Here is a 16,725-nt window from a genome sequence, read left to right on the forward strand (position 1 = left end):
TTCTTGGGGTTTTGTGGGGGGTTGGGTTTTTTTGGTTCTTTTTTTTTTCTTTTTTTGTGGTTTTTTGGGGTTTTTTTGGTTTTTTTTTGGTTTTTTGGGGGTTTTGTGGTTTTTTGGTGTTTTGGTTTTTGTTTGTTTGTTTGTTTTTTGTTGTTGTTTTTTGGGGGGGGTTGGACAGGGTTTTTTGTTTTGTTTTTGGGGTTTTTTTTGGGTTTTTTGGGTTTTGGGGGTTTCTGGGGGTTTTGGGGTTTTTTGAGGGTTTGGGGGGGTTTTGGGGGATTTTCTGGTTTTTTTGGGGTTTTTTTTGGTTTTTGTTTGTTTGTTTGTTTGTTGTTTGTTTGGTTTTTTAATCCTTAAAGGTCAAGCACATGAACAGAAAATCATACAGTGATTAAACAAGTCACAAATCCCATTTTCATCCATCAACGTATTCCACTGTTCAACCCTCGATGTGTGTCTTCTAACAGAGCAGGGTTTTCTTTCCTAATGGTAAAGCTACACAGAGCAAACTCTCTGTTTTAAAGTTCATTTTGAAACAAAAAGTAAATTGGTTCTTTCCAGACAGGTTGCAGGCATAGGTCACCTTATGCCCAGGCAAGGTATTGACAATAGATCACTTAATTGATTACTCAGTGCCCCCTCAGTTCCACAAGCAGGAAGAACTTGTAGCCTATTATTAGCCCAAATATCTGTGTGAATCATTTTTCTGCTGTCTCTTGTGAACAAAGCATTGGTATTTGGGACTGAAATTTTGGTCAGAAAAGTGAGTATTCTCTGTAAAAATCAAAGGACCTTCTTTTAATGACATGAATGAGCTATGTTTAAGCAAAAAGCACTTTAGTTTCAAAAAAAAAATGCTGTTTACTGAGGGGAGAGCTAATTTAGCATGAATATTTTTTTCCCAAAAATACTTACAACACCTCCCTAGGCGTTCATCTTTAAATAAATATGTCTCTTGCTTAGGGCAATTATGATTTCTTTCTGTTCTTTTTTCACCCTTCTGTTTTCCAGCTGGCCTGTCCACCTGCTTGCTGTTTGTATCCAAAAAGCACAGTTCAAAAAGCTGTAAGATCTTTCTGTTTTAAATGGAACAAAACCAGTCATAATGTCCATGTTCTTCATCTGTTTCTAAAATGTTGATGTAGCCTCCAGAAAACCAAACCAAACCAACAAAACCAAAAAAACCAAACAAAACCCCAAATCTGCACCCTGATCAACGGCACTACTTCAACTAATGATCTTTGTGCTAAGAAAGAAATTTGTGTAGTAAACTCAAAGATGCCCATGTTGAAAACAGTTAATTATAATAGTATATGTTCTTCTGCATATGTTATTTTTTTTTCTCATGAGCAACTGATAACTCTGAATAACACTCAGCTTTGCTCTCTTGTTAAACTTGACCTCATCTTCTGCTCCCTGCATCACACTGACAGAAATTAAGAAAAATCTTGAATTCTAAAAATGCTTTTGCCTGCATGCACATGACTTTACATCTGTGGAACAAGTCCTGAAAAACTTCATTTTCTTCTTGCATTTCTCTGCATGAATGATTCTCGCCCTAATCTTGGTCTACAACCTATTCAAGCCTCTCTTTGTGAAAGCACCCATACTTCTATTTTTGTCAGTTCAGCAGTAAGGAAACAAAAGAGAGAACTTTGTCATTTGTCACACTTCTGATTAACTCATCAGTCATATTTTGTGGAGCTGACACAAGAAATGGCAGAGCAGTGCACTTACAATATTTCCATGCTTACATGCAAACAGAGATCACTTGGTTCCCCTCTGAAGGACACAAAAGGAGAGAAGTTATTTCTTTAAAGCATAACTGAAATACCTTTTCAATTCAGCCTGCAAAATTAACCTGAGGAGTTTCTGAGACTGATTTACCCTCCAAACTTGGCGTTCTCTGTCCTGACCAAGTAGGAAATACTCTACATGCTATTAAAGCTCAATCCTTCCAGTCCTTCATAGACTGCATATAGGTTCAAAGTAAGCTGCTTGTTCTATTTAAGCAATTATTTTTGTGTAAGTGGTTTCAGGTTCTTTGTTTGTGGGTTGTTTTTAAAGTATTTGAAGGAAAAAGTATTTTTGTTAAATTTTATGTGGATTCCTAGGCAGGATGAAAAGCCCTCAGCAACAGGTGTGTTGTATCTATATATCAGCTATTTCTCCAATGAGCAACAAAATGTAAAAATAGCATTGGAGGGAAAAAAAATATCTGTCAGGGAGAATATTTATACATCATTAGTTGAATATGGTCCAACAGAGCACTCTGTAAGAAACCTGCCTGCATCTTATCCTTTATTATTGAGGGGAAACTGCTTCTGGGTTTGATTTATTGCAAGCAGCTTGTATTAAAAGCTTCTTTGAAATGTAAGTGTAAGCAATTGTAACTTGTTTGTCCGAGGGTTATTCTGTCAAAGAAATTTATATGTGTCTATTATAACAGTTACCCAGTGCATTAGAGCAGGGGGTGTGTCTCACTGTGTCTTAGCTCTGGGCAAATTGTGTTACCCTGTCATGGAAGGAAGCAAAAGATATCTCACCCCTGCTATCTCACATGCTGTAAAGAAATCAAATAAGCTGTCAGGCTTCTGTCAGAATCTAGAGCAGATTTGTATGGTGCTAGCAGAGGATCAAAGGAAAATATAGAGTAATTCTTAATCTGCTTTTACCAACAGCACATGAGCTTTATGAAAAATCCTCCTTCTCTGCTTGTTCTCTTATTAAAATAGGCTAAGTCAGCGAAGGTGAGAATATTGCAGTGAGAGATTCTCACCAGTTAAAAATTTGCCACTAAGCAAGCTAGGATTTTAATGAAATTGTTTGGATTTTCCCATAAAAACCACGCAGTTTTTCATACACTGTAAATACGACTTCTGTGAGTATTCTGAACAGTTGTGTTAAGCTATGCTTTTCTAAGTACCCATGAAGCACCTATAAATACTGGGTTTCTTCTAATGAGTGAAGAAGGGTTGTTGTCAGCCTTCCATAGATCACTCTCTCAGCTCCCTATCTGACTTGTCCTCTGGTAGCACTCTGAGTAAATCTTTCCCATGAACTGTCATTAATTTATTTCTGTTAAAGAGCTGTTGTGGGTATGGTTTAAATTGATTCATTCATCCAGTTCCTGACCAGACTGACATGTCTGCACTCGCTGGATGAGACAAGAATGCAGCAGTAAGTACCTTTTTCTGTGACAACCTGTTATGTGCTTTTCTCCTTTTAAAAGTCCTTTCATATTCCAGTGTTATTACTTCTGTGTTTAGAGTTGAACATACACTTAAGCAATTTTGGCTGGTCAGTATTCCAGATGTTTGCTCTTCCCTTCGAAATGATCAAGCTCAAATGCAAAACTCTTGTGAAAGGCATTGTGTTCCATTTTCTGTCTCCTGAGACAGGCAGTCCTGCCAGGGATCTGTTTTGGGTTATTGTTGCTTTGTGTGTGTGCCATGAAACTGTTGCATGGAAGAGGTGTTTTGAATCCAGCATATTTGTTGGAGTAACTTTCCTACTAAAGAAAGGAGCAAATGATGTTACCAGTGACTAATTTGATGTCTATCAGTGACCTAAGGGGGCTCTGATTTACTGAGTTTGAGAGGAGTCTCCCACCTGGAGAGTCTCACAGGACTTGTGGCACATGTCTTCTTAGCATCATGTCATGAATTTCAGTATTGTAGTGTAGAAAGTATTGCATCTTTGGCACAGTCTTCTCTTGATTGATTAGTTTTGAAACAGGATAGTGCTGGACTTCGAATGTGCTTTTTTTTTTTCTTTTTTTCACTTTTAATCCAGTACTTCTTGTTTTCTTGAAGTACAGACAAGTGTTTAGATTTCCTACATGTGTCTAATCTGCTAATTATTTATTACTTACTCTCTACTAGCAGGAAAAAAAAAGGGTAGTAATAATACTGAAAGAATAAGATACTTTTTCTCACCGCTAGGCAGCAAAAGCTTTGCTGAAGATGGATTAGTGCTCTGTCATCTGAGAAACACAAATTGTTCCCAGTTTCTTGGAGAACAGGAACTTGGTAAAGGGCAGGCAATTGTTCTAAGAGTTATGAACACGGTGTAAATAATTGTCCTCTGCTCCCCAGTAAGCAAGTGCACAGCAATAACCCTCACAGGAACAACTGACTGCTTTTAGTTGTCTGATGACTTCTTATGGAAACACTTTTAGAGCTTGTTTTGCTTGGAGATACCGTCTTAGATACTGGATAGCAACTGAAAAGAGCCAAAGTTTGTGGTGTTTGTAGGGAAGGAGACAAAACACTTACTGTTTTCAGATAAGACATCCCTTATTCTGTGTTGGTTAAAGGCACTGTACTTTCTGATTACTGCAATGGTACTACAGAAGTACTTACCTCTGGGCTTTTTAAAAAGGAAATAATAGGAACTAATTCTTTAGGGCTTCAACTTCAAGGTATGCTCCAAGTAACCTGCTTGTTTACTCTTAAGATATTGATGAATTAAAAAAAAAAATTATACGAGTTGTGGAAGCTGATAAGCAAAACGAAATGCACAGAAAAGCCGATTGACATATTGGAAAGGAAACAAGTACCCAGACTAAAACAAAAAACACAAACAACTTTTGCCCTCTCTGTAATTCCTAGAGGAGCCTTTTCCTCTTCAAATCACCCCCCAGGCAGGCTGAGCGTGGGCGGGTGGATGAGGAAGCAGCCAGCCCTGGGAGGTGCAGGTCTTTATCACGGCAGTGGTTGGTAAGGAGGGGGCAGGACAACAGGTTAGCAAAGGCACACAGTGCCTTCAGAAAGCTTTATAAAAGAGTTTGGCAAAATACACACTTGAAAAGTACCAAGATCAGTGTTTACAGAGCCATAGTGCTGTCTACTCTCTTACATGGATCTGAATCATGGGTCATCTACCGCCACCACCTGCGACTCCTGGAACGCTTCCATCAACGCTGCCTCCGAACAATCCTAAACATCCACTGGCCAGATGATGTGACCAATCCATCTGTTCTAGAGCAAGCAGCAGTCACAAGCATTGAGACCATGTTGCTGAGAACACAGGACATGTCTCCAGGATGAAGGACCACCGCCTCCCTAAGATCTTGCTTTATGGTGAACTTGCCACCAGCTGCTGCATGAGAGGAGTCCCAAAGAGGAGATACAAGGACTCCCTGAAACAACATCTCAGCCTTGGCCATATTGATCATCATAACTGGTCTGCTCTGGCCTTCAATGGGGAGGCCTGAAGACACACCATCTATAACACTGCTGATGCCTTTGAGAACGCAGCAGGATCACTCTGGAGGAGAAAAGACAACGCAGAAAGAATCGTGCCTCGCAGAATATAAGTCCTAAGGAGTCTTTCTGCTGTGCCTTTTGCAACCAGACGTGCCTATCTCAAACTGGCCTTTTTAGCCACCAGTGTGCTTGTAACAAACGTGGGTGGAGCCCTCCCCAGATCTTCGTTCGTGAAGCCCGGCCACGATGATGATGTTGGTAAGGCTTTGTTTGCTTTTTTAGCAGATTGAGAAGCAGGTTTCCTGTTATGTGCTTGGGTCGCCTTCCCGTGCCTGGTGCACAGGCTGGGACCAGCAGGTGATGGGGCAGGGCTGCTGAGAGCCTCTCCTGGCTGGGGGGAGCAGGAGGCAGCAGGGATGGCCCTGCAGCAGCCGGGGCCGGGGGCTGGCCCCAGGTCTGGCGTGTCTGCCGGGAATTGTGCCTTCCTGCTGGCCCAGGCTCCCCAGGACTGGCAGCAGATGGTGGTGTCCTCAGTTGCCATCTCACTCATACCCTTAAAATAGTTCTCTGCTAGCATATTGTGAAACTCCTGTTGCTGTTCCTTATGGCACGGTTTGTGCGTCTCCTGTACTTGATTTATTATCCAGCAGCCACACCACAGAGGAGGTTTCAACCTGTAAGAAGCTGGTATTTAAACAAACCAACAAACAAAACCCCAAAACAAACAAAAAATCAACAAAAAACAACAACAAAAAAAACACACACACAAAAAAACCACACACACACACAAAAAAATGACACAGAAGGAAGGTGGCCTGGCTTCTGCTTGGAGGAGCATCTATAACTAGTGTATCCCAGTCAAATTCACCACAGAGAAATAACTTTCGCTTCTATTCATCCGTTGTCAGGACAAAGGAAATCCAGGCATGCCCATACTTTCTGAGAAATCAGTAAAAAGTCCAATGAATGGGAAATTCTGCTTATAAAGTGCTCACCAACCTAAACCCAGGTTCCGGTTAATTTCATTTTGTTTCATTTAAACAAGAGTTAGAAACAGTTAAATAATACCATCAATTATCTAACTGATAATTCTTATGCTGATGTAATGCATTTTAAGGGACTCTGGGAAAAAAACTGTAAAAAGACTGACTTTGCAAGCTGCTTACATTCTTATATAAATTATTTAGTTTTCAAAATTCTGAACACGTGTTTCTTACTCTGTTTCTTACTCTGCTTGGCTTTGTCTCAGGCTTGTTAAGGCAAAGGCTGGGTATTTTATTTTTGCAAGAGTTAATCATTTGAATTTGTAGCTTACACGAAACTACCAAAAATTATGCTGGAATTTTTAAAGAAATAGTATGTCAGTGTATACATATTCATAAATATGTGTATCATATTTATATACATTTAAATGATGCCAATGTATACATATTCATAAATATGTGTATCATATTTATATACACTTAAATTATGCCAATGCATACATATTCATAAATATGTATATCATTCTGGCACTGGTGTATATATATGTGTATGTATATATGTAATTACAGAAGTATGTACGCCGTGCATACACGAAAAGATATTCAGAAATAAAATTCTTATCAGAGCCCCAGAAACAAAAATCTAAGAAAGGTCACACTTTTAAATTAAAATATAAAGAGTTGTAAAACTTAAATGAAATACCTTCCCCTAATTTATGAAAGCATAAATTATCCTCAGGCCTGAATACTTCTAAATATTCAGCCTGTAATAAAACTCTCAGTGACTTCAACGTGAGCAGGAATGCAAAACTTTAATAATAATGAAGGAATAAAATACACACAAGTTCCTTGCTTGCTGTTTCCAGATAAAACACTGAAGCTCTCAGTGCTGCAACAGTGACATCCAGTGACTAAACCAGTTAGTTCTGGACTCGACCTGCATTTGGAGTGAGGGCTAAAGGACATGGATGGGAAGGGATCATCAGTGAAACGCTGGACTCGGTGAGAGGATAATCAGACACCACAGCAGAACGAAAAGCATGATAAATAACTAACCCAGGAAAATTAGCTATTCCCAAAGAAGATGTTTACTGAACCAAGTAAGGAATATATTACTTTAAAACAAGTGCTTTGTCCAGTGAGGCAATTTGTTTGACGAGCCTGTGAACACCCCCTTTTCTATTTAGCAAAACAAAATTCAGTAGGTGACACTTTTCTAGTATATTTCTCTTCAGATATGATCTACTTCGGATCTAAATGCAGCTCTATGATGGAGAGTTCTTTCAATTTGTACCAAAATAATGAAATAATAAGACCAAAAATAAATAAGAAACCTGCCTTTTGTAGGGAAGGAGACAAAACACTGTTTTCAGATAAGACGTCCCTTATTCTGTTTTGGTTAAAGGCACTGTGAGTTTTATAATAAAATTCACACCTCATATAGCTTCTGGCTCTAAAAATAAGTGGCATCTGGTTCTGACCTGACCCCCTACTTTTTCTCTTACTGGATCTGAGTCATGAAATCTCCATGTTATTCAAAATGTCACATAATATGCTCTGTACTTTCTGATTACTGCAATGGTAAGTAGCTTACCTCTGGGCTTTTCAAAAAGGAAGTAATAGGAACTAATTCTTTAGGGTTTCAACTTCAAGGCATGCTCCCAGTAACCTGCTTGTTTACTCTTAAGACATTGATGAATTAAAAAAAAATTATACGAGTTGTGGAAGCTCATAAGCAAAAAGAAAGGCACAGGAAAACAGATTGAAATACTGGAAAGGAAACAAGTACCCAGATTAAAACAAGAAACGCACAAGTTTGTCACATCTGTCCTTTGGCAAGAGGCAATAGTTTAATAGTGATACAGGAAAAGAAAATTAAAATTTAAGCCTTAGTCACAGTTGCGTTGCCTCTTCCTGTGTGTTCTGAGTGGTTTTCAGATTACTAGATATGCTGGGTACTTAACCCCTGCTTAATCTGGTATCCACAAAGCAATGTTACATTCTACTGATATGCTAATGCTGCGTTCCTATAAGATGGAGAATATCTGATAAAGTGTTCTGCTCAAAGAAAAGAAAAAATTTAAAAATAAAAGGAAGGCTCCTTTTTTTTTTTTTTTTTTAAGTCTTGGTTTTGATGGAAGAAAAATTTCAGAATCTCAGCTTGTTTCAGGAACAAGAACAGCAGCATCAGCTGACTGCAGAACCTGTGTACTTCTGCTAAGCAAAACAGAAGTTTCACTTTGGGAGAACTGGTTGTTCGGCATAAGGCAACTGGGCAAATCAGAAAGGCAGATGCCTGAGGGGCTTGAAGATTCTCTCCCCCTTTTAAAAATGTTCCTACATTTCCAGCAGTCAGCTTCAGTAATATTCTGCTTTACTCTATTACTTAAAGATATATCTACCTTTGAAGTGAGGGCAGAAACAAAGCCTGTATTTTTATTTTCCTCACCGTGCTATCTCAGCATTCTGCTTTCAGCAACAACAGTCACCCTCTTCAATCGTTTCCACTTCAGTCTTTAGAAAACACTCAACGTAGTCACGGTTTTTAAATAAGAACATAAAGTTACAGGAAGGAAGAACAACAAGGAGGGACAGAGGTGTGTGTTACAGAGACAGGTTTCCAAGTGCCAGCTGCTGGGTTCTGATCTTTCTTTCACTAGGGAAGGTCCTTCACTTTTTCACTTCCATTCCTGTGTTTTAGTTGGGATTTAAATATTAAATGTTATAAAAAGCACAACAAAAATAACGCAACAGGTAGGAAACAGTAAGAAAGCCATTTGTAGAAGTCGTATTAAAAGGAGCTTTAAGCATCACTAGAGGGCAACAAAACATCACAGACATTTGTGGTGTTAAAGCCCGAGCGATGTCACACCCTCACTGACAGAGAGAGGCCTTTGTGAAGAAAAGCCTAATCATAGAATCATAGAATCATAGAATCGATTGGGTTGGAAAAGACCTCCGAGATCATCGAGTCCAACCCTTGGTCCAAATCCAGTCCATTTCCTAGATCATGGCACTCAGTGCCACGTCCAATCTGCGTTTAAAAATCTCCAGGGATGGTGAATCCACCACCTCTCTGGGCAGCCCATTCCAATGCCTGATCACTCTCTCTGTAAAGAATTTTCTCCTGATATCCAACTTAAATTTCCCCTGGCGCAGCTTAAGCCCGTGTCCCCTTGTCCTATTGCTGAGTGCCTGAGAGAAGAGACCAACCCCCACCTGGCTAGAACTTCCCTTCAGGTAGTTATAGACGGTGATGAGGTCACCTCTGAGCCTCCTCTTCTCCAGGCTAAACAACCCCAGCTCCCTCAGCCTCTCCCCATAGGACTTATGCTCCAGTCCTTTCACCAGCCTTGTTGCTCTTCTCTGGACCCGCTCCAGCACCTCAATATCCTTCCTGAACTGAGGGGCCCAGAACTGAACACAATACTCAAGGTGTGGCCTCACCAATGCAGAGTACAGGGGAAGGATCACTTCCCTGCTCCTGCTGGCCACGCTATTTTTGATACAGGACAAGATCCCATTGGCCTTCTTGGCCACCTGGGCACACTGTTGGCTCATGTTGAGCTTCCTGTCAATTAGTACCCCCAGGTCCCTTTCTGCCTGGCTGCTCTTCAGCCACTCTGTGCCCAGCCTGTAGCACTGCATGGGGTTGTTGTGGCCAAAGTGCAGGACCCGGCACTTGGCTTTATTGAACTTCATCCCATTGGAATCAGCCCATCTCTCAAGTCTATCCAGATCCCTCTGCAGAGCCCTCCTGCCTTCCAGCAGGTCGACACTCCCTCCCAATTTAGTGTCATCAGCAAATGTAAGCTTTTGTGCTTTTTCAACTATGTGATGTAGTGAATCCTGCTTCAGGAATGATAGAGCTTAAAAAGTAATTGTATTTTATATATGTACACATAAAACTTAACATATAATTTTGCGTTGCCTTCTCTCTGTTCTGGTACAGTAACAAGATTGGGCATTTGTGCATCATTTTAATTTCTGAGCACCAGGTGTTTAGCACTGTGGTGAAATATAACATATTCTGCTAAACCCCATCCACTTCATAAAAATAAAGATGAACAGCATAGAAAAATCTGAATTTGAAGTTCACTGTCTTTTCCTCCATCCCTCTCAGTCAACACGAGCACCAACCCAAAGGGATGACAAACATTCCAGAAGACAGTGGCTCTGAAGACATCAGGTTAGTTATCAGCTCTTATCTTCCATTTTCCTGATGTCTTCCTGCACTAGCAGTGCTCCCAGTGTAAAACCAGTGGTGGAAACCCAGGCTGTGCAGCACTGTGACAGATGATGGAGGGAGGAGGGTGGAGTATCTGACCTGAAGTCACTGGAGTGACTCAGAGAAGAGTCAGTTGTTTTTAACCTGTGGGTTGTAAGCATTCTTCAGACACTAAGACTTTTACCGTTGCTATCCTTGCCTACCTTCTGCAGGCCAGTACTCAAGACAGAGCTCCAAGTGGAGCTTTTCTGGGATGGCACATTCTCTCCTGCTTTTGCTGTGGGAAAAAGTGGAGCTGTCACCAGAAGCAGATTCACAGTGAGAGCTGCCAGCTGACAACAAGGAGTAGAAGGATTTTTCCTGTGGTCAGATGGTAACTGGTAGTGTGCCTTTTCAGTCAGTGTCTGTTTGTTCATCAGGCTTTTAATCATGCTGACCTCTCACATAAAGCTTCCCTCTTTTTTTTTGTTTTTAATTCCCTGATCTCTCAGTTTGTGGGTAGGAATTCTACGTACTGTCAGAAGGCTAAAATCTAATTGTCTCAGCTTTGAACTCTTCAGAGCCAAGTACTGACTACTGCAAGAATTGTACAAGTGATTTTTTTCATGGCATCTCTGTTTCAATTTAATTTATCTGTACTTTTGCATATATCTGCTTGTAGATACATAGTGAGGAATAGCAGTCATGAAAAAATGGAGCTGTGTACCACGTAAAAGTTCTTTATGGAATTCCCAGTGATAGGAATGATCTGGAATGTATTCAGTAGCTCTGGTCTTGTCTTCTGTCTTTCAGACCTTCCTGGTGGGCCTTTTCTGCCCCACTTTTCTGCCTTTTCTGTCTGTGATGTTCTGGGGCTGTAATCTCTGAGTAAAGCTATTCTGTCTGTAAAGAAGAATAATTTAAATGCTCTCTGTGCTTTCCTTTGACTATCAAATCTGAGTCACTTCAAAATAGGCCAGCAGAAAGCAGCTTGTAAAGGGGGCTGGAATATCAGGCTTGCACTGCTCCTGCTGCATGGCAGTGTAATCCATGAAATCCAAGGGGAATTTGGTAGCTGGCCTGCTGATCTATGTGCTGTAATGGTCCTTTCTCACACTCATTCAATAGTGTTGCAGTTCCTACTATTGCATAACTGGCCAGAGCTTGGCTCTCTGGGTGGATCTCAGAATTAATGTGAAATGTTAAAGTTCTGAATTGTAATCTTTGTGTGGGTAAGTGATTCCTGTAGTACAGGGTATAAACAAACGTGAAGAGAGAATGTAATGATAATGTCACATGCTCAAAGGCTGGAAATCCCTGAAGTGAGGATTCTTGGGTTCTTCAGAACAGGAACAAAGCTTGATGAAAATAATGACAACTAGATGATCTCTTAAGGAAAAACCAGGTTGGTGAGTTTTGTGATTTGCAAGCTACACCTTTTGAGAGGTTTCTAGGTTCCCACAGGACCCTAGAAAAGTGTTTCTCATTGGCTAGTTTTAGAACTCACAGATTTCATCTGCTCGTCTCAAAAGCCCCTTCTAGAAAGGAACAAAACCTGTTATTTCAGGACTGTAGGGACTTTTTCCACTGTGAACATTTAACTGTTGACAACTGTCTTAAGCTATCAGCAGGTTCCAGGGCAGGCCAGAGGCTGGTGTGATTGTCTAGGCCAGGTCATGGCTGAATGGAATTCTTTGATCCTACTAAAGGTTCCAAAGAGTGTCCTTTCCACCTTCCAAGTCTGATTTCATTTTAGCTGAAGCCCTTTCTGTTGTAATTACAATACAAAGGAGTCCAGAGACCCTTCTGACAACTAAATTAGGAGGGCTGCACGTGGGAACTGAAGAGACAATAGAGTAGAAAGCAAAACTACTAATCTGAAAATGAAATAGTTTCCTTTGAAATTTTCTTTTGAATATGTGTTCATCGTGCTTTTTTACTATCATATGGTTTTATTATTTACTAAAGATCTCTTAGTCTAACTTTTAATCAAAATAAGGGTTTCATTCTTTTATGTGTTCCCCAAAGTACTTTTCTTTAAATGTGATTCTCAATTTATTTGACCATAAGATGACAAATATATTTTGAACTGTAGCTTTTTCTTCTTTTTTTTTTTCCATGTCTCTGTGGACTATTCCTTTCAGAACTACTTTATTATTTTGCACACCAAATCTGAGTGACTCGAGCAAGATCTTGTGAGAAAAGATGAACTGATGCTAGCACGTTGTGAAGCAAACCATGAAAATTATTTCTTGTCTATTCATTAAAAAAAAAAAAAAATATTTCTCATTGAAACCAAAAAATCTCCCTTCAGGCTATGACCAGGTCCAGTCCCTGGATTTGGAATATATATACATGGACTTGTAATTCAGACCATTCAGCATCTAGGACTAAAAACAAGGCAGCTCATTTGTAAATGACTTCTAGAGTAGAGCAAGTTTGAAACTATCCACAGGGATACATGTTCATCCACACAGCTGCATTCCAAGAAAATCACAGTGAAGAAGCATGTAATTTTTTTGAAATCTGGTGGTTTTTGTGTCTGTTGTAAACAGACTGAGCTCTCTTTAAACCATGGTGTAATTTTCATGCATCTGTTTTGGACTGTCTGTTTTGTGACCCTCGGGGAGACACCAATTCTCAACATGTGGGCCCACAATGTTTGTCAGTCTTGGTGTCACACGAATGACAGCCTAACCATTTCCATTTCCCTGACCTCCTCAGCTGGGCTGCCTCTTGCTTTGTATTAGTTGCTAATTAGTAACTATATAGCAGAACCTCACCCCCAGCATTTGAACTGCCCCTTTTACTGTGTGAGTTCTTCTGGTCCATTTGAGGACAGTTAATCCATTTGATTATTGGCCCAGTTAACAGTCAGTAGACTCAGCTGACTACTGGCTTTGCTCTGAAAAGTATTACAGACATTTTGACAGTCAAAACAAGACATGAGATCTAAGGAGTTGCCAGGAGCACTTCTGTTTGTGTCAGAAGGTTGTTATAACCTGTTAACTGAGCATGAGAGACTTCCAGTCTGTTCCAGGATGGTGATGAACAGATAAATATAAATATTCAATGACAGTGATTTAACTACCTGTTGGTCTTTGCCTAAAAAGTAATTGCAATGAGTTACAGCTGCTGACTGTGTAAGTTATTGTTCTTCAGCTGTTATTTCTGTCTCTGTTACTGCTTAATCCATTACCTTGGAAATTCTCATCCCGTGTTTCTAAGACTAAGACTCTGGACATCTGGAATTGCATCTCCAAGTTATAAGGTCTCAGAGAGGGTGTCTGGAGTCTCCATCCCTATCTTCAGCCACGGTACTCTTACTGACACTAAAGGTTAGTTTTAGCACACAGTAGGGTGATTTGTAAATAGATGGTGTGTTCTAGCTGGAGGCACAGCAGCTCCAAACACTGCGATGGATGCAGAGTAAATACCAAGGCTTCGTTTAAAAAGCAAACAGATGAAGAACAACAGTGCACCACCCTGTATCTCTCTTAAGTAGACAATAAATACGCCATCCTCGTGAGCCCTATCAGAGCCTGCAAGGCACAAATGCACAGATCATCCCGCACAACTCTATTCTTTAAAGGTGCAGCCCGTTTTAGCTGGCGCTGTTTAGAGCACAGTTGCTCTGAACTGCAGGCAGACGAGAAAACTTTCACGCAGGAAGCGTCCCTGCCGCTGCAGCAGATCTCTGACTTTTACCCAGAGCGAGCCCATGTGCTCTGCGGAAAGCCAGGACAGCCCCGAGCCGAGCGATCCCCGCTCTGGGAAGATCAGGTTGCAATCCTGCCTTTGTAGCTTTACACCACACCCCTTCGGCGTGAATTAGTAGGGGAGGATCATATTCAGCTCTGATTCGGGAATTCCTTCTTTCTTCAAGAACTGTTGCTAGGAGCTCGGTGAGTACTTTGTGAGAGACTTTCGGTTTTAAGTGAGTTATCCTTTTCTTCTTTAGCCAGCAGAAAGCAGTATCTACTGGTGTGTTTTCTTTAGAATGTGGTAGATTCAGGAGTCAGATGTCTAGATTCAAAGTCCAGCAATGAGTGCTGCAAAAGGGGAGGCTTTTTTTTTCCCTCTGTAAATTTGAAACAGTAGGACAATGAATAACTTTTATGATTAATAATACAACTAGTATTTGGTTGCCAGAATCTCAGACTAGGGTATTTTGAGCTCCAAGAGAGTTCTTTTAAAGGAAGCTCTCCTAAAGGTGAATAAGTTAACTCTGATCAATAGCTCGAGTTTGAAGAAAAACTCTTGTTTTTCTAAAGCAATTCCTCCACTGCAGTAGCTCTAAGGGAGGCTTGATTCAGCAGGGTGGTCTGTCAGGCTGTTTCAAATCCTTGTAGGGCATGTAACATCTGAAGCAATTAATATTTTAGGAGAAGTACAAGAACATTTTAGGAGAATCAAATTAAGCTGATGACACATAAGCCAATTTCACTCACAATGTATATTGGAATTCTCAAGAAACTAAAAGCCCTTAAACAACGAGGGTAGTAAATGAGTCTTACAGTGGTGTCAGTGTAACAAACACACCACCCCCCACCCCCCAAAAGAATATTGTTGGTGACTTTTGTAATATTTTACTTGGCAGAAGTGACATAGACTTCATTTCTAGGAACTGTGTAAAAGCAAAACAGTGATACTCACGTTTAAAATAAAAATATTGCTAAACTTTGCTGATATTTTAGAAGCTATAAATGCAATTTAAATGAGGAAAAGGCCTGTGATAATGGGAAAAGTGGAGCAGGGAGAACAATAACAATTTGGATGGGGGGAGCGTGGATGGGAACGGTCAGTGTGACTCAGTACTCCAGGCATTAGTCACCAAAGTCCTTTCATGGGAAACGTGTAAAGATACAAACCTTCCTTCCTGAATGTCTTGTGGATAGAGGCAGAGGCAGGAAGTGCAGCTGTCAGTACAGATAGGGACAGCAAAGGCGTGCTGGAGGAATTGCCAGGCACCTACTTGGGAAAAACTGTCAGCCTTTTCTCTTTGTAACCTTCTGCTCACCATTTAATTCTGCTAGGAGGGAGTTTAGGACTGTCAGGGAAGGCAGCAAGTATCTATATCCACAATAAATTCCTCTGCATTATTCTTTTAGCTGAATTTGAGACTTATAATCAAGTTTCCTTTGTGTGTAATGTACACAGAACCATGCTGAGGAGGTCAAGATGATTCAAACACATCCTGCTCTGGCCTTTTCTCCTGTCAAATAATGTCCTACGTTGAAAGGGTTAATTAAAAAGCAGCCAAGTGAACAACTGCTTGATAAATCCTTTTATTTGAAAATTTTGTGACTTTTATGCTGGCGAGTCTCCAAGTGTGTTTTAAATTGACTTTCAGTATCCTTTATGTTCATCCTTACATTGTGGATTTCATAGTTTGAAATTTTGAGTTTTAATGCATTTGTCTGGTGCAGTTGCATGACCTTTAAAGTGCATTTATCCTTTTAGTGCAGTGCCCACATTTACTAATATTGCTCATGAACACTCAATTGTTACTCACCTAGTTAATATTCTAAATGCAGAATAAGTGTAAATTACAGTTTTATGTTATTGACTCAGGACAGATAGAACAATTAATGCCATTGAGTTTTCCTTAATCTCACTGCAGAGTAATTTTGAAAGTTTAATGATAAAAACTCATAAATCTTCAGTATCTATTTTTAGGGTTTCAGTGTCAGAGCTAAAGGGCAGTGAGAGACAGTGTTAAAAACGAGGCAGATTTTCTGTCAAAGAGGAAATTTTAAGAGATTGGAGACAAAGTGGTCTAGGAAACCAAGCAAAGGTGTAAAAGAACAAGCTTCCTCTCAGGCTTTCAGTGACCATGCCCAGAGCCTTTGGTGAGTCTGAAATCCCATGTCCAGCTAGACCAGACCCCATTAGAGAAGGAGAATTACTGGACTCCAGGTCTGGCTTCAAGGACTGTTTCTGTGTGTCTCAACCCTTCCAAGTTGAGTGCATGAACAGGAGCAGATAGGAGCACCCAGGTGTTCTCCAGTTCAGGAAAACTGATATCTTTTATGCTATTCTGATTCTGTGGGTCCTGGATTACTTTTAGGGCAGAAAACATGGATTGCTCTCACTGGTATATCAGTGGGATTAGGATTGTTTCTGGAAACATGAATATTAAATCACCACTGAAAAAAAAGTTATTGACAACATCTCTCACATTCTGGGAAGATGCTGTAACATCTTGATTTACTTTAAAAGGGTGATTCTGGCAATGATTTTCTTTTGCATTTTAAAATAAACTGGTGACTGCTGGAAGTGCTTTGTGACTGCCACGATTTTGTTGGTTCAGTGCTTTCTGAGA

General features: G+C 40.2%; 1 protein-coding gene across 3 annotated transcripts in view; it reads left to right on the plus strand.

Moving 5' to 3' along the window:
• Window positions 1-13,806: 13,806 nt before the first annotated feature.
• The window catches only part of TFPI (tissue factor pathway inhibitor), a 33,034-nt gene continuing 30,115 nt past the window's right edge, over window positions 13,807-16,725 (plus strand). The window contains exon 1 of one of the 3 annotated variants that reach the window (XM_064660165.1): window positions 13,807-14,305. The gene's annotated coding sequence lies outside the window, so the exon portion shown is untranslated. The remainder of the gene's footprint in view (window positions 14,306-16,725) is intronic. The other 2 variants (XM_064660163.1, XM_064660164.1) reach the window with 2 other exon arrangements.

Source organism: Pseudopipra pipra, chromosome 7 (assembly GCF_036250125.1).
Source record: "Pseudopipra pipra isolate bDixPip1 chromosome 7, bDixPip1.hap1, whole genome shotgun sequence".
NCBI classification, from domain to species: Eukaryota; Metazoa; Chordata; class Aves; order Passeriformes; family Pipridae; genus Pseudopipra; species Pseudopipra pipra.